Genomic DNA, 10,055 nt, shown 5'->3' with positions numbered 1-10,055 from the left:
TTTTAACCATGGTCAGTCCCACGGGTCTTTTCTCGGGACCTACCGAGCTTTGTCCTGCGGGGAGGCGTGCTCTTCAGAAAGAATTTCGGAACCAGCGAAACTGCCTGGCCACTGGTTGTCCCCGCCAGCCTCCGAGAAGAAATTTTTCAAGGGTGCCACGACGACCCAACGGCCGGACATCTCGGCGACAGCAGGACCCTTGCCCGGATTCGTGACAAGTACTACTGGCCAAAGCTTCCGAAGACCGTCCATCTCTACACATGATCGTGCCATGAGTGCCAGCGACGCAAGAAACCGCCGTCAAAGCCAGCAGGTCTCCTCCAGCCGATTACCCCGCCAACCAAGCCCTTCCAGCAAATTGGAACGGATTTGCTGGGTCCTTTTCCACCGTCGACGATGGGGAACCGCTGGATAATCGTCGCCACCGATTATCTTACTCGTTACGCCGCGAAGAAAGCCCTTCCGTCGGGGACTGCGGTCGAAGTCGCCAAGTTCTTCATCGAGTCCATCGTCCTCCGGCATGGCGCCTCCGAAGTACTGATCACAGACCGAGGGTCATCGTTCATGGCACAGTTGACCCAAGAGATCCTTCGTCTAAGCCACACGGAACACCGTCGAACAACGGCATACCATCCGCAGACCAACGGGTTGACGGAACGGCTCAACAAAACAATCGCCGACATGGTCTCCATGTACGTCGCCGTGGAGCACAAGACGTGGGACGAAGTGCTGCCCTACGTCACGTTCGCCTACAACACAGCAGTGCAAGAGACCACAGGAGTGACGCCCTTCGAGCCGGTGTACGGCCGGGCGGTGACGACTGTGCTAGACTCTATGTTGCCGCACGAGTCAGTCGACGACGGGAGCGATGACGCCCAGGTGGTTGCTCAACGGGCAGAAGAGGTCCGCCAGCTAGCCAGACTACGAATTCAAGACCAGCAACATGTCGACGCCGCGGCCGCTACAATCTTCACCGGCATGACCCCCACTTTAAACCCGGAGACCGGGTATGGGTCTGGACACCAATACGGCGCCGCGGTGTCAGCGAGAAGCTTCTCAAGCGCTACTTTGGACCCTACAAGGTTCTTCGCCGTCTCGGGGACTTAAACTACGAGGTTCTTCCCGACGGAACTAGATTATCAAGACGACGCCAACCACGACCCGAAGTAGTCCACGTCGTGCGCCTCAAGCCGTACTACGAACGATAAAACTTTGAACTCCCGTCAAACCGTGAACTGTGACTCACGATTCTGCTATCCTTCTGTTGTGGCTTTGTGTTTTATGTTGCATCGGGACGATGCACTTTTAAAGGGGGCATAATGCCGCGCGCAGGGCTGAGAAAGCAACGCTCGATCACGAACCTCTGGAAAGTTCTCGTTTATTCTTGTTCCGGACGTAACTTCTATCGTTTATCCCTGCTTTTTTGTTCCAGGAAGTGCGTGTTCATTCTCGCCCCGAGCGCGCTACGCTCGAACCTTCTCCGCCGAATCTTCGAGATAATGACTCACCTTAAATAAGAGGCCGCCCGCGACCTTGTCGAGTCAATCTCGCCCCTGCGCTCGATCCTGAGGTTTCGCCGACATCGACGCCCGCGACGCTCTGCTGTTCTCTTTTGTACCCTTTTATTTTTGGCACAAGTTCGCCACATTAAACGTTTATTTCTTCCTGTATATTTATTGTTTTTTGGTCACCACCAGTGACAATATATAGTATTTGAGTCTTTATTTCGCCTTTTTTGCCGGGAGTGCCGACGGACAACACGCCGCTTCGCGCGTCGTTCCCCGGGTGAGTATACCGTTGCTACCAATTCCTATCGCGCTGTTAGCTGTTCATTTTGGTTCATTTGACTCGCGTGCAGTCGAGAGGAGCCGTTTATGAACACCCGCGCACATGTCATATGGGTAGGCAGAGCTCTGAAGCAACAATCGCGACGCAAGAGCCGAGTGCGCTGTGATTTGGCCGCCCGCGCTCGCTCCGTTGACTCGCCCTGTAGCGTATTCCTTCGAGTGCCGCTTAACTTGATCAAGCGGCCAGGCGAGGGACAGTCTCTCCCACAATTCCTCGCGCGTGGGCCGGGGCGCTTGGGGGATTTTGCAAACGTCTATTGCCACAGGTCAAGATGCGGATGGTCTCCCTCAGAACTCTCCTACAATTTTCTTTCTCTTCGTGCATAACCTGGGAATCGCCCCACTCAGGCTGACAGTCATTACAGCTAGTCTATAACATGTTTAGCGATTTCCGTGTTCTGAGCCTTATCAATTCTACTGCCCTTTTATGTTCCAACCGCATTTCAATTAAACAACGACCAGTTTGCCCAACATAGGACAACCCACACCGCAACGCAATGTAGTACACCACTCCTACCTGACAAGTTATATCTGGGTTTTTAGTTTTTTTTTGTTTTTTTTTTGAGCCCTGAGGACCATTACCCGAAAAAGGGGTTAATCTTTCTAGTTTGGGCAGAGATTTGAAAACTAAATTTACCTCGAACCTCTTTGCCACTGATATAATGAGAGATTCCGTGGTAGTAAGGCACACACAACATACTTCACAAACGTTTTTTGTTTTTTTTCCACAGAAGCCGGATTAAATTTTTCTAACACCTTGAGCACAACTCTAACAAGTACATCCTGGTGTAGAGTGGTTGTGAACGAAAATGGAGCTTGGCAGAAGGTGATGTCGGTTTTTATCCAGAAATGCCTGGCAGGAGTCGAGCTCAACTGTCCATTGTCACTCAAAAACTGAACAATTGATTGAAATATTGAATCCACATCACGGGAGAAGGTGTGATATGACAACATTAGACATTAAGGACTTATACTACTCTATGAATAAGGTGGAGCTGTTAATAAGGGTCAGGAGGTGGTGTGATGATAACCTAGTGGTTTCAGTCTGCTTCCGGGATTGATAAGTAAAGTTTTTTTTTTTTAGCATTCCGGAGTTTTATTTAAAATCCACCGTTGTAGACTTTGATCATTGATGGTTCTTTTTTCATTAAAAAAGATGAAGTGTGTATTTGGTCGTCAATTGCTCCAGTGTTTTCCAAGATTTTTTTAAGCAAGACGGATGTTCATGTTGAAACGGTTGTGCAATATCCTTGCCGAGTGGAGCTGTCGTTGTCCGTCGATGACGACATTTTGATGTGTGCTTTCCAGGAAGGGTTGGTAGAGACGGTTAAGAAGTTTATAGTAGACGAATGCCAGGATTTGACGTTCACAGAGGAAAGTACCATTCAGGACAAAATACAGTACTTAGACCTCCTGTTGCACACAGAAAGGAGCCTGTGCTGGAGGTAGGACAAGGAATTAGCAAAGCTACTGTTGGCAGCTGACAGCTGTGAAAAATCCGTTATGAATTGGGTTGGAGAGGTAGTTGAGTTGCAAAAGATGCGTCTTTTGGAAGCGGGTCATCACCAGGATGTAATTTTTAGAGTTGTCCTCGAGGTGTTAGGAAGGTTTAATTCGGCTCCTGTGGAAAAACCGATTGTGAAGGATGTTGAGTGTGTGCCTTATGACTATAGAATTTCTAGTAACTCTATTCAGTGGCAAAGATGTTCGGTGTGAATTTAGTTTTCAAACTTCAGCACAAATTAGAAAGGTTAATTCATTTCTGCTGGTCCTCAGAGTGCCACAAAAACATAAAACCCCAAATGTAACTTGTAAGGTAAGAGTGATGTACGGCATTCCGTTGCGGTGTAGGTTGTTTAATGTTGGACAAACATGTCATTGTTAAATGAAAGCTCTTGAAACATAAAAGGGCAGCAGAAGATAAGGCTTAGTACTTGGAAATTGCTAAACATGTTGTAGACTGTAATGATTGTCAGATTGAATGGGGAATACCCAGGGTTTGCACAAAGGGAAAGAAAATGATAGAAGAGTTCTGAGGAGGCACTCACTTGATCGAATGACGTTTTAGCGAACGCTCACGTTTCGCCGAATGACACTTCAGTATGGTCATGGTCTCCCGTTCTCAGGGAGACCATGTGTATTTTGACCTCTGGATATTGTGTAAGCACACAGTCCCTGGCAGAAGATAGTGATATAAAGCTTTTTTTTTTTTTTAAGATTTTGTTTTGTTAGTTTTCCAAGAATAGTAAGGGAATCGTGCTGGAGTTGCCTGTTATCGCATGTGGCATATCAGCTCTCAAGCGAGGCCGCCAGGGTGGCTGGTCGCTGTGAAAGCAGGGGGGGCACCACAAATCATTTATATTTGCCCTCGTGTCCGGCTTTCGGTGCGTTAGTGGAGGGGTGTTTCTCTTTTGGTGGTGAGGGTCTTGACGTATATGTAAGAGCGTTCGTTGTTCAAATAAACTAGAAGCACTGTTTGAAACTTGTTGTTTTGTCCGTTTCTTTACCGTTCCGTGTCTCTGGTTGCTATGAAAGTTCTTAACCAGCTCGCCTGTGTCTCTACCGTTTCGTCAATGTAGAAGTCTTAGAACGGAGTGAACGGTTTTGTAGAGTGTAAAACGATTTGATGAAAAATCAGAGAAATAATTTAATACAAGAGGGCTATATTCGCGTTAGTTTTCATTCTATTCCTGTCGCTCGTGTTTTTAGGGGTCCTCCTTCCTCCTTCCCACTCAGGAATGCCGGTGTCGGGGGTCGAAGTCTAGCTGGTCGGGCTCCGATCATCCGGTCGAAGCAGGGAGGCTTTCCTTACGGGTTTCACCACCAGCATTCATTCATACATTCATCTTTATTAGCGGAATTTGAGGTACTCTGGGTGGCTCGCAAGGCTGGGCCAATAAGCGGGGGCTCGTACGCGTGAGCGTTTGTTAGCTAGCCACCCAGAGCAAGAGAATTAAATTGAAACGCAACAACGACAGGAAGAACAAACAAGACGAAGGAGCATCAGGACACCTGAGGGTGGAGACCACATCACCGGACACGAAGCCCAAGCATATTCGCTTACACTCCCCAGGTCAAAATCTTTGCGTCTTCGCAAATGTTGTTAATGTTTTCGTGATCCTCCGTTGTGCGTCTAGCCATCGTGGAGGGCGGCGTCGGCGTGAAGCGTGCGTGTAATCGGAGGATCCGCCGCGGCAAAGGCGGATCCTCCGATTACGTAGTGCTGAAATCGGTGTCGACCGCTGGTTGTTCGTGAAAAAAAACTTGGGCTATCGTGCTTTAGCTTGGCTGCGATCCGGTGTGCCTTGCCCGGGGTAAACTCGGAAATGGTGTAGTCAGCGAGGTTCGCGTTTGCAGCGTCGCAGTTCGCGTTGACGTCGCCAACCTCGTCGGGAAGCGGGGAAGATTCATTGTCCCCACTGGTCGACGTGGAACAAAGTTGAGTGGGAGCTCGAACGGTGATGTCTGGAGTTCGGCTGCTGGTTCACTTGAAAAGTGGATGCCTGGAGATGGTCGCTCCAATGGTCGATGTCTCCATTGACGTTCTTTCGCAGACATGAAAAGATTTTTCCGTTAGCGCATTTGGACTGATTTATTAGTTTCTGGAGCGTGAGGTACTGTAAGGATGTGCTGAATTCGCCTGTCAGCGAGCGATGTACCGTGAAGCCAAACATGAGGTTAGGACCCTGTCGTTGACGGTGGCGGCTTTCGGCGTACCGAGTGAGAGTACGGTTTATTCTTCTAGGAATCGAAGGACGTGCTCGGTCGACTTGTCAGGCGCGGGGCGTGTGACAATGAAGCACGTGGCGAAGTGGACGTTGTCGTCGCTGCTCGTCTCGCGTAGGATCTTGCGCTGCGGCTGGGGCCGGCGACACATTTGGTTACAAAAGAGAATGAACAAACGCCAGAGTACCTGACTCTTCCAACGGACGAACCCTTCACAGCAAAAAAAACGTAGCTCTCCAAATAAAAAAAAAAAAAAAAGACGCACCTTTTTTTACAGTTTTTTGCATCTTCTTTTGTAAATTAGACTCCTTTCGCTTCCTCTCAATCTCTAAATTAACCCCCCCCCTCCCCCCCTTTCTTCCGCGCCACGCCGCCGCCGATCCGTTGACCCCCGCGCCGTCCACAAGTTGCCGCCGGAGGTACAAGTACCGGCGCGCCGCCGCCGCCGATTTTTGACCGGCGCACAGTTCTACCACAAAGTCGAACCGGTCGAATCTAGTGAAAAGTTCGAACGAACCCCGAAAGTTCGACCTAAAAATCCGGTTCGATAAGGGTTCGCGATACCCCTAATAGAGACCAGTGGGCGATCCCGATACCACAGCCGGCGCCTCGCTGAGCAAAACTTGTTAAGTTGCCAGACACGAACTAAATACCGTCAATGGCAAGGAGATCCCACGCGAAGGCGGGGGGAGTTCGTGCAGCCCGAGCAAAAACCATGCAAAAGCTCCCCCACACCCCTGGGATGTCTAGGTCAGTGCGGCACCGCGAAAAAAAGCGTGAAGTAGTTACCTCGTGATGCACATCCCGGGGAAAAAAAAGGGGGGGGGGGGGATTACTCCCCCTTGTGAATACTACCGTCTCACGATACGAGATATGCAAAATTTTGTCTAACCTTTTCTCAACCCAAGCAAGAAATGCTCGTGAGAGGCAAGTGTTAGAACGAACGCAGAAAACCACAGACGCCTAAAAGAATGCACTGCTCCTCATAGCTGGTTATTATTTTAGAAGTACTAGTAAAGGAAACAGGAGGTGGTTCATATTGATTCCAAAAAGTGATAAAATATCCTTTAGTACAGGGCAGACAAAATATATAATTAAAGGCATGTTCAGGAAGCTCTCCATTTTTGGAAGATAACTTTCACAAAAGTGCGAAAACTTTAAATTATAGAAAGGTATACCTAATTTAGTTAGCCGGTGTGTACTACTCGCACCTCTTGGTATAGCCTTGTCAGCATTGTGTATGACTTTGAACAGCCCGGCTTGTAAGTCTCGAAGTCAAGGTCAGCGACAAGGGTGCATCGTGAGCTTCCGTAAAGAAGGTTCGGGTGAAGGAGATCGTTCATCTTATCAGCTGACGGGTACGTGTATATTACTCGCATAGTACCTTGCGAGGTCGGATCTATGTAATATGTGCAGCCCATCCAGTTCATGTCTCCTGGTAGTTGTCCTGTGCGCATCTCGAAATGTGGCGCCCGGCCCGGAAAATAGGGGAAGCTGGTCGATATGGAATAACGATAATTTTGCAAATCTAAACGGATGGCAGCCATAGAAATACCGACGCAGAGCTTTCCCTAATGCTCATTATAGCCAGAAATATTTGTGAGAAACTCCAATGTTTTCATCGTGACGTACGGGCAAATGTCGCTTGTACTGATGTCCGGTAGAAACTCCTGGGTCATGAAGAAGAAAAAAATCCACCTGATCTGGCGGCATCGAGCCTACGGTTACGGCGTCTCCGTAGGGAAGAATGAGCGTCATCAGCGCTGATAAACTGTTCAGACTCAAAAGCTTCCTCACGTTAGCGAAAAGAGCTGACAGTATGGTATGAACGTCGAAAGGTTGGCAGATACCCGTGGGCACAACCCAGTGGATGGCGATCCCGTCCAGGCGAAGGTCGATCATCATAGTCACGATGTCGACGACTAGGGTGTCCATGGCCACAGGGTCTCTGCCCAGCCTCGAGAATTGAGGACTGTCTTCTGGGTACCCGCCGAGGGCCACCAGAAGCTTGTTTTTTTTTTTTCACTGAGGCGGTCGGAAGTATTCTTCAGCTCCGAGATGCCGTACAGCGTGTCAAATGCTGGAACTCTACTTCTTACTTGGCCGCCCTCGATGCTCATTGACCAATAGATGACATATGGGCGAAGGTCGAATGGTAGATGCTCCGGCAGGTAGTGGAAGTCTTCGTGTTTGCGGAATCTTGAGTTGCTAAACATACAAAAAACAAAAAAAAACAAAAAAAAAAAAACGGAGGTTTTTGTGATGTGGCATCGAAAAATTGCTGACATTGCGGCACAGGCCGCTGATGTCGGCGTCCAGGGTTACCGCACCAGAGCAATTTAAGTCGACGGCTGTCAAGGGATTTAAAGTTGTCCTTCGACCGGCGGTGGAACGCGTCATCAAGACCGCAGTGGTGCTGCTGCCGTTGCGGGAAATCTTGTCTAAATGTGACAGGTATCCAAGGAATATAAGGCCGATGGGGATCAACATGGTTCCCGCACTTGCGATGCAGAAGAACCACATCTTAAGGCACCAGGTGTCCTCTTCCACCTCTTCGTCGCTGAACACCTCTTCAGTGGAGAATACTTTTTGTCTGAAATCGACTGGACTCGGAGCACGGGCGGTATCGGGAACTGCCCGATTCCGTCTTTTAGCTGGCGAGGTCCCTGTTCGTGGTGCACTGCCGCCGGGAGAAATCCCCTTCCTTCGTTTTTTGATGATGACTCTGCGAAGTGGGTTAGGTTCTGGCTTCTACGGAATGGGTACCATTGCGGGCTGGTGGCCCGGTGGAGGTACTCCCGGAGAACATTGAACTGCAGCTGGTTACCTCGTACTTGTTAGCGTTTTCAGGAGTAGGGCTAACGCTCTCCATTTTCGAGTCCACTTGGCTGCTGCGAGGTGTGCACACGGACGTTCGGAACAGCAATAGGCGCGCGGGTTGGAACAGCCGGTGCTGTGATGGCAAAAGCACGAGTCTGGCACGAGACGTTTTCGTCTTTTTCAAGCACAGTTATGGGGACGTGCTGGGCGGATGGAGCGAAAGGTTTCGGTGCAGGTTCTCAATCAACCAAAGGTTCCTGGGTTGATTGAACCCAGGAACCGTGTGTTCAATCCCGACCCTTGCCCGTTTCGATATGAATGAGCGCGCAGTCGCGTGTCATTATAGTGTTTACATCGCATTTTAAAGCGACGCTTTTCTAGCGGAAGTTTTGAGCACACGCCCGTAGGGCCCGCTTTCCCCAGAGTATGGTCGAGTAAAATTTGTTATTACTGCGTGGTGCACATTAAAGACCCTTAGGCTAGCGGTTGTAGGATACTGGCTAAATGTTCCATCGACAGCTGACGGACAAGTTGCGCTATATACAACATACATACAACATAAATACTTAGGAGCTGGTACAATAGTCACTAAGCCTATATAGAAAAACCGCCGATCATATGGCTACTCAACAGTTTCCTTAGCAGAATCAGAAAAGTGGCGAGTCGTCCTTGCGCCTCCTTTCCTCTGCAGCATGCCGGATAAGAATGGAAGGGCATAAGGTGCCTCAAGCCCCGACCAAAGAGCAGATGTATTTATAAAAAATCGGTGTCCTATCGGTCTTGAAACGTGAGCACAAGATACTAAACGCGGTACTGCGTGTGGGCGCTCAGACCATTCAATATTTTGAGGCGAAAGCAAGTTTTCTTGGAGGTTTGGTGCGTCGGTTTTGGCGCTAATGGTTCCCGTCAAAACTGCAAATCAGAAAAGGGCATAAAAGAGCAGAAAAAGCATCGTTATTTTTATTGGCATGAATGTTACCACCTTTTTGAGAGAAAAACTCCCGAAAATTTCGCTCAAATAATTTTTCGTGTTTGCTGCTTTGGTAGAAACAAAAAGCTGCATAAAGGCCGTTTGACACGCAGAGATGCGCCACAGAGACGGGTACTTGGCTCCCCACAGACATGATCGGTAGTGTCAGTGAATACTCTGTTGGAGTTCCATATTCCCATTCTGTTAACGCTTTGCCGACAAGAGTTCGACACTAGCCGTGCGCGTTTTCATTTCCCGCGGCATTCCTCGACGGTAGCAGTCACGTGAGACGTCTGACGTCACTATCATTATTACTTTTTGTAATCACCACCTTGGGCCACCATATTGGGTTCAGCCAGGTTCTACTGCAACGCTCCGGGTCGCTTCTCAGCCACGTAGCGTTGATGCCCACGTACTTTTTACGGAATCACATCTTAACGTTTCGTATTTTGCCACTCCATATGCCTGCTTGCTGAACCTTCGTGTGCCGAAGCTGGTCAGAGAACGGCAAAAGACTAGTCCGCTTCCCGTCAGTCAAAAAAGCTAATATGGAGTGGAGGAGTGTTTGGCTTGCCATTAAAGAACTGTGGCGTTCCTGGCTGTCCACGCCGCTACGGGTCAACTAATGGACGAAACAGCCAAGATACGTAACTAAAACAATTTACTTAATCGCAAAAGTCTGAAGCTGGGAC

This window comes from Ixodes scapularis, unplaced genomic scaffold, assembly GCF_016920785.2.
Source record: "Ixodes scapularis isolate PalLabHiFi unplaced genomic scaffold, ASM1692078v2 PGA_scaffold11__112_contigs__length_91849675, whole genome shotgun sequence".
NCBI lineage: Eukaryota > Metazoa > Arthropoda > Arachnida > Ixodida > Ixodidae > Ixodes > Ixodes scapularis.
Note: the sequence above shows the minus strand (reverse complement) of the source record.